The following is an 8,827-nucleotide window of genomic DNA, read 5'->3' as shown; positions in this document are numbered from 1 at the left end:
TACCTGCAGGGGACTGACACCTCTCCAAATCTCATGGGAGCAGGTGAAAATGAGAGAAGAAAACTGAAATCTCACCTGAAGTTTTTCTATGACACACAACATATAGCTAAGATAAAATCTCTAAAGCTATATCAAGGTAAATATGCTGCCGTCCTTGCTGGCCACTCTTCCTAGCCACCAAAATCCCAAAGAGCAAGCCATAAAATCGGCTTTTATCCTGGACCTCTGTATCTGTCAGAGGACAGTGGCCTGAATAAAAGCTCAGCCTTAAAGCTCTAGCTGGTCTTATGCTGCCAACCCATTCATCACAAAGTGACGATCTGCATAATTGTTTTTGAAGAATTGGCAACAAAACAGGCTATGTAATTGTAAAATTTAGCCCTGAATTCTCTTTAGTAATAAACGAGGGCATAATGTTAAGTTTTGGACCTTTAAATCGTTTTACACTTTTTTAAAAACAAGTACAGTGTTTGTATAATGCTTTACATTTGCTGCTCCTCCCAAGCTTTCTCATTTATTTCCTCTTCTTCCATCATCTCAATTACCATAGAAAGTGGATAAATGCCAGCGAAGACAGACGCAGTTTAGGACATCTCTGAATGCCCAGGAGGAAGGCGGGTCCCTGGGGGCAGGAGCCTGAGCTCAATGCAAATTTCAGGCGAAGCAGAGGAGGGACCAGCACCTGCCTCTTTCACACTCGAGAGAATGATCTAATTGCTGGCTATTAGTCCTCTCTATGACTCAAAAACCTGTCTGCGCCTCTTACTACATCTTAACATAATCTTAACATAATCTTAACATAATCACTGGGATTTAGAATTAGATGCTGCAATTATTTGATGCTGTAAATCTGGCAATAGGCAAAGTCAGGGGAAGAAATCTGACCCTGTCCTTTATCTTGTAGATTGGTTGCCTACAGGAAGCACAGTGACACAGTTTAACCTTGTTTGGGCTCAACAGCCTCGGGATTTTCTGCCCCAATTTTCAGGCACCTCAGATTCTGCTTTGGCAAGTAGACCTGTTATCCAGGAGAGTCACTGTTAACTCCAGAAATGCCAACATCAGTTTCAGAATTAGATTCCTCCTTCTCAAAGCTGTGGTGCTTTTCTAAGTGTCCCCAGATGCCCAGGTCACATCCTGTTCTCTTATAGCCAGTCTCAAACTTGTCTGAGTGCAGAGCCTAAACAAATTCTGACCCCTAGGAACAACCTTCAGCAAAATGAAGGAGATCAAAACCACAGAACACACCTTTTGTAGAAATGAAGAACTTTGCCATCTCCTTCAACCTCCACCAACTTTTGTGACTAATGCCCAATGTGCTATAGCCAGAAAGAGCAGCAGAGAGGTTGATTTCCCACTGCAGCTCTTTTTTTTTTAATCTTCTTTCCAGCTTGTCTGAAATCCTCTGATCTGCTTCACTACATCCTGACAGCTCCAGCACGCTGGTGGCAGGAGCAGGAGCCCACTGAGGAGCAGCTGATCCCTCCCAGGTCCCGCTGCCTCCCGGTGAGTCCCATCTGCACTGGGAGCTGAGCTTGGGAAGGGCAGCAGATGTCTGAGCCTGGCCTGGGCCAGGAGCCTGTGTCACAATGCCATGGCCAGGCTGGGTCCCCTCCACCTGCTCTGGGTGCTCCCTTGAGGGGCAGGTTCCTCTTTCATCCCCAATAAACGCGGGCAGGTCACGCTGTGCTGGTGGCAGGAGTTAAATGCAGCCCTGGTGTTCCATAACTGAGAAACGTGGAGTCACAGGAGGCAGCAGGGAAGGAATGGCTTTGAAGTTGAGCTTCAGTGCCTCCCTCTGGGTTTTTTTCTTTTCCTCCGTTTCTTTTTTATTCCTTACGCTCGGTTTTTGCTTTTTAAATATATGTATTTTCAATGGCTGTGTAAATAAATGAGGATCTGGGAGAGAATCTGCCACAGCACAGAAAGGAAAGAAGTTTCTATGCAGCAGACAAAGAAATAAAACATGAGAGGACCTGGTACAGCCCCTTCCCTTGGTAGCAGTCATTAATGATACCAGGCTGGAGCAGTGGATGCTCACACCTTTCCGTGCTGCACTTCTCTGCACCCTCATGGGTTTGCTGTTTGCAGCTCCTAATTGAAAACTTTCTCTTGCTTAAAGGCCCCAGGGGGGAAATATCAAAAAAAGGAAGAATCTCCAATTTGCTACCAATCCCAAGCTCAGGGGGAATCCACCCAAAACCCTTCCAGTCCTTCCTATGAGCTGTAGGGTGAAAGTGTTCCTCCAGGATCTGGAGTCCAGGTAGTTAATAGATACTCTGCAGTGATCTGTCATAAAAGAAAAAAATAAGGAGGAGGAAAAGCAGTGAAAGAGGAGGAAAGAGGTTCTTGCTCTAATTCCATAAGATTATATTTGTTTCCTCACTGAATTAAAAATCAAAGCAGAATATATTGTCTTCAAATGAAAGCAATTTTTTAAAGTTGTCTCTCCGAATTTGTGAGCATTTAAAAAAAAATCAAAACAAAAAAAGTGTTAAATTGCTTAAAACAAACTGAGCAATGTGTAGCTGAGATCACAGTGCTGTGATAAGCTCAATACTTACTCTTTTATATCTTCTCCTTTCAGGCTGGAGACCAGAGAAGAAAAAACATACTTATTAGATGATGAACAGCAAATCAGAACTGCTTCAACGCTGGCGCTCAACACATTCTGAGAGATTCTAAGGTCATTTTGCTAGACAGAAAAGGAAATGATTACAGGAAATATTACACTTCATGCTTCTGCAGCTGAATTAAGTGTTTTATTACTTACCACTGAGGACACTTCTGTTTGACACAAATATATTTGTAAGAGTATTTTATTAAATTACAGCAAACATCTGAATTCAGAGTGGGGCTATTGAGAAGCTAAATGTAAGAAGAATTGACATTACAGTGTCTCAGCAGCAGTAAAGCTGTAATCAGTGTTGACAGATATTACTCATGTGCTTTAGGCTCAACAAGAAGCTGTTCAGATACCACCATGGAGAAGAAAAGTGTGAATTATCAGGAGATCCCCAGGAACACAGCACCATGGAGAAAGGCTCTCCAGAGACACTTCTCCCTATTTGTCACCAACAGCTCTACAAAACTGAGGGCTAAATGTAAATAACTGGTAAATCCTTTGGTATTCAGAAAGATTTGGCATATTTGTTAATAGTTTTGCCTCCTGACCATACATTACTGCATAGACAGCTTATCCATAATTTTCAGTGTCTGGTCCCTGAAGCTGTAGACAAATTATAGGCAGAAAATGAAACTATCCCACTGAGTGTTTTTCAAGGAAAATTTTAAGGCTCGTTTCATGAATTTTTTTATTACCATTTGATATTTTTTGAATGTTTGAAAACAGCAGTTTTAGATCCTTGATTTTGCTACTTCTGGCAGGAGAATTAGATTAGGAAGGGCTGGTTGCTGGTGCCTGCTGTACCCTAAGACACTCCGCAACAGCTTGGCAGGACTGAATCCCATGTCAGGGCAGCTGAAGGGCAGCAACCCATTCTTTCTTCCCCTCTTGGACATGGGAGGCAGGAAGAGAGGTATAAAACAGTATGAACAGTGGGATCCTCTTATTTAAGTAATTGTTAATTCCAGGCCAGAAGGAAATTCTATTCAGCAACAATTAAACCATTAAACCAGTGTTCTGTACAATGTGGATGCAATATGACTTTTTTTTTGTTGTTGTTTTGTTTTGTTTTGTTTTGTTTTTTGTTTTTTGTTTTTTGTTAGCTGTCACATGAGAATTGCTGTGCAGGGAACATTTTTTACATCTCCAATATGTTAGAGACATTTTCAAAGGGTTAAAGGCCTCTTGCTCATCACAGGGCAATGCATTTCCCAAAGGAACATTCTTAAGCTTATCCCTTATTTCTTCCACTCTGCTTTGTAGTCCTGGGAGTCATTAGTGCACAGGTACATCTCAAGACATTTTTGCAATACCTTAGGAATTGCACAACTGAGATTACTTCCCCTCTCCAGCATGCAAATCATCCCTAAAAGGGTTTTCCTGGAAAACAATTCCTTACATTCTTTCCCAAGGGGATATGCTTTTTTATTTGTCAGGGATCAAAATGCTTATGTGGCGATGCACAAGGAGATATTTAAACCCAGAGTACTTTGAGATGGCAGCAGCTTTTTCTTCGCTTCATTTTTTCTCATTTTTTTCCCCATTCATCTGCTGAGCCAGGAGCTCAGAAAAAAAAAAATAAAACAAACCACATTTCAATGGTTGTTCAATGCCTTAATGTGCTGAAACCAGCCAGTTTCTCTGCAAAATTCACTTAGGCACCAGCTGTTTACCTGTAACTTCATGTTGTGAACAAGTTTTTTTCCTTTACAGACTTCTTGGACTTCTATTTTCCTTACTCAAAATTTGCATGTAGTCAGGAGTGTCTCTTGCAAAGAGCTCCATCCCACGCAGGTCAGTGGGGCAGGATTACCCTCATGTGTCTGCAGCACTTCTGCTGAAGTCTCTTGACCACAACGAGCTTGTCCTTTAAATCTCCAGCCTGCCATGAGCAGCAGGTGCCAGATGTGTGAAACAAGTTACTACATATCTGCTCCTAATTAAAGAATCTTCATGAAGTATCCAAATCCCTCAAGGATTTCCAGGGCTCAAACCCAACTGAGGACCCTCACTCAATTGCATCTCTCTGAAGACAGACACAGGCAATCTTTCCCGAAGTTCAGTGTCCTGGGTGGTGATGTTGGATGCATGCTCATGTTCCAGGGATTTTTTTAGGAATTAAAAGCCAAGACCCAGGTCACTGATAAATTGCAGCTTGTCTATTCACATCAGGACTGAGATTTACATAATTAGGCAAGAAGAAAGAGCTTTGGTGACCAACATTCAGAGCATTTCAAAGTCTTCAATAGCCTGTGAGTTCAGACAGACCACCAGCTCTTTGGGCTGGTCTGCTGCTGGCTGTGCCAGAGCAGAGGGAGTTGCTCCATTGACTGACTCCACAGGGAGTCCTTCCTCCAGACTCTGTTTTGCTGCTTCACAAAAATAAATCAGTTACAGTTTAGGTGGGATTCCTAGTTCCTGGAACTCTCCCTCAAAATGAAGCTGATAAAATCCTGCACTGTTTTTTTCCTGGTGTTAGCAACCCCAAGACAAAGCCACTGGAAATGATAGCACCATGTAGAGAAGTTCAAGGGTCTAATGCAACAAAGGACCTGTGTGTTCAGCTCTTTTTCTCCTTTACAGGAGAAAAGTCTCATTCTTTTTTAGTTTCCTCTCTGGAGAGAGCTTTATTTAAAATTCTGTTTGTGCATCCTTTTTTTTCCTTAGTGCCTTTGGGCCTTGAGAAGTCTGGAAGCTCAGGAATTCAAACTTCAAGGAGGTTGTTTAGAAAAGAATCTTCAGTGTGCTACAGCATTTTGTAAACCCCAGATGCAGGCTGGTGCCTTTGATTATTCATACATGCCATTCAGGCTCTGCCTCTGTCAAACATTTTTTTATTTCCACACTATTGGATGAAAAATTCCCCATCCAGCAGTTGCCTTGTGAAGCAGAAAATGCTAATGTTTGTGTCTATTGCAATGTACCTCTGGCAGGGAAAACAGAGGCTCTGTGCAGGGAAATCTTAGTGTTGTCAACCCCTCCTTTTCAGGTAGAATATGCACCTATGTCATATTTTTATATAAACACTGTAGGTTGGTCTCAGCAGAGAACAAAGAGCTTAAATTTATGGCTTGCCTGACTGTGGTTGTCCCCTGCAGCTCATTTGACTATTCATCATGCTCCACACCATCCGCCCTTTGTACAGCTGAGGATGTCACCTATCAGAGGAGAAACCCTTTGGTCATATCATAAATTTAACATTATACATTAAATATCTGTATTATTATAATACTGACATAAGATGTTTTATATGTATTAAATCTTTAGAACTCGGTACAAAGAGATTTTGACTGTACCGTCCTCCTCAGGCTGTAGCTCCAGTAATTATACAATATTCCTCTCATAATGGACCAGAGTTTCAACTGGTTCAAAAGCCAAAATTAATGCAACACCACTACAGCAGCTCTGCCAGATTACACCATAATGGACTGGCAGCACCTTCCTCCCCTTCCTTCCCCTCCCCTGGACCCCTTGTCCAGCTCTCCAGGGATGGGCCCAGCTCAGCTTTACCTGTAGCCTTGGGCAGCACAGCTCAGCAGGCAGAGGAAAGAGGTTTGATCCTTGCTGGGCTTGGAAAGGTTGGGCTCCACAGACAGCATGGAGGTCTCCACCAGGAACATTTTCTTCGCTTGGGCTGCCATGTAATTCCAGCTGTCCCCATTTCTACTCCCCAAGCAACTCTGGGAAGGAGTTTACCTGAGGTGACATTCCCCACTGGCACTTGTGGGACCAGACACCAGTGTTCAGGCAACTAAAATGTGTTGATACCCTTGCCTAAGCATGCCCAAAGGAAGAACCCAGAAAAACAAGAGAGGCACCCAGCTGAAGGATAAGGACTGTGATGAGGCACTAGAACAGACTGGTCTGGGAGGCACTGAAATCTCCTCCTTGGAGATCATGGAATCACAGAATATCCTGCAGTAGGATGGACCTAGATCATTGACATAATAAAAACTCAGCTGCAGGAGGCTGTGAGTGACTTCCCCTAAGCTGGCCCCAACTCCTTTAGGGTGCATCATTGACATCCAGAGGTCCCTTCCAACCTGGATTGTGCTACCAACTCAGGCTAACAGATGGGATAAGATGAGGCCCTCAGGACAGACAAATAAGATTGGGGTTGCCAGAAAAAGTCTTGCTCTTGACCCTCCAAAAAGACATGGGGACAGAGATTTGCACCTCAGCCAGTGTCATGTTATGGTTTGATTTTCCAGAGAGGAAACACAGCTTGAGAGCAAGTGTATTTATTTGATTTTCATTAGCTAGGCACAAAAATAACCCGTGTCAGCTGAACTCTCCTCGTGCTTTTCAGTTTTACAGATTTTTCTCAGAAAGCTTCCAAAATTTAGAAATATTCCCAGGCAACCTTCCAAAATTCAGAAAGCAGAGAATATTGAACACTATTTCCCTCCTTCTAGACTCCCTCATTAATTTTAATCAGCAGGGAATATATTTTCAAAGTGGCACTTAGAGGCAGACAAATCATGTTAAAAAGTAAAGGTATTTCCATCCCTAAATCACCATGACCAGCTTTAAATCATACCTGAAGGCAGCTCATTATTCTGCCCAGGCAAAGACAAGGCAGAGGGAAAACTCAGGGTGCCAGAACAAGCCTGAGGATTTTTTTGCTTGAGGAACACACATTCTTTGCTCATGCTTAGGAAGGATCCCAGGAGCATCATCCCCATCCCTGGGATCTGTGTCTCACTGTGTAATCTTCTTTTTGCTGCCCACTCCCTGGAGCACCCACTCCACAGAGCATCAGAGTCTCTGGTTTTTAACACAGGGTGAAAGAACAGATGTCAACTCCACAGGTCTAAATCTATGGACAATACATCACCAAAATGGCATGTCAGTCCATATCCTCTCACTCCACACACAAGATGTCGGGTTAATTGGCGCTCTGGACTTGTGTTCACACGCTGCAGTTTTGTTTTAATTGCACCCCATTAATTTTCACCTTCTAAGCTTACAAAGAGCAGTGAGAAACCCAGATACTCACTCCCATTTTTCATGCACCTTCATTTCTTTCCATTCTGGGTACGTGACATGCACAACACATCGACACCAGAACACTTGGTACCAGGAATTTCAGACCCAAGCACAAAAGCATTTATTCTGTTGAGTCCCTACTGAGCTCAGTGGGATGTTCAGGGTCTCACCAGGAGCAAAAAGCTGCAGTGAGTGGCTGAATTGGAGCCTTGAGGAGGAGGCCAGGACCACACAGGGAGCTAGAAAGTGCTCCAAGAATAAAACCCAGGAGCTTCCTGGCTTTTTGTTCCCCATTCAAGGATCAGGCTTCCTCTCTCCACTGTAAGAGCAATTAGGGATGACACAGAAGCCCACATGAATGATTTGGGGATGGCCTGTGCATCTCTGCATTCACAGTCACTGATGCTCCAGGTAACCAACACAGAAAATATCTGAGGAGAGGGATGTGACAAATCTGAACATATCTAATTGAGAGAAAATAGAACTGCACAACTAAGTGGCTTGAAAGCTAAATTTAAAAATAATTAAACACACAGGTCATGATATTTTCTGCTACAGTGATATGTGATGAAAACAATGAACTTCAGGGAATGTGACATTTGTAGATTTTCAAGAGCAGTAACAACTTTGAATGAGGCTCAACACCATGTTTCCTCAACCCTCCTTACGAAAAAAAGAAAAAGCATGTTAAAACACATAAAAAGGAACACTTAATTTTTTACAGAAGAAACTATTAAAGTGGCCCTTCACGACCCAAAGCCACTCATTAAAGCTTTTTTTAGCACAAAGGAAAAGAACAAACTACACAGATGAGATGACCCAAACAGCTGCCTCTACTTTGTTTTGCTTAATGAGTTATCCTGAGGCAGTTTCCCCCTGGCACAGACACAAAACCTCACACTGCACAAACTCTGCTCACTCTGCTGTGGGCTCCAGTCACATTTAAACACAAAGCAGAGTCCTGGAGCTCCTCGTGTGCAGAGCACCCTCTGCAAACATCTCCAGCACCACTGCCAGCACCTCCTGGAAAACTCTGACATTCACATGCCTGCAATGCAAACATCTCTGAACTTAAATATCAGCTGAGATATTTCTGAACTGCCTTTGGTGCTCTTTCCATGAGATAATCCCAACCTCAAAAGAAGTGAAACACAATAATCGGTCAGTCGTGGCTGGAATAAGGATCAAACGTGTGTCCTAGTCCCCTCCTTC

Source organism: Sylvia atricapilla, chromosome 5, assembly GCF_009819655.1.
Source record: "Sylvia atricapilla isolate bSylAtr1 chromosome 5, bSylAtr1.pri, whole genome shotgun sequence".
In the NCBI taxonomy this organism is placed as follows: Eukaryota; Metazoa; Chordata; class Aves; order Passeriformes; family Sylviidae; genus Sylvia; species Sylvia atricapilla.
This window is presented reverse-complemented; position numbering follows the sequence as displayed.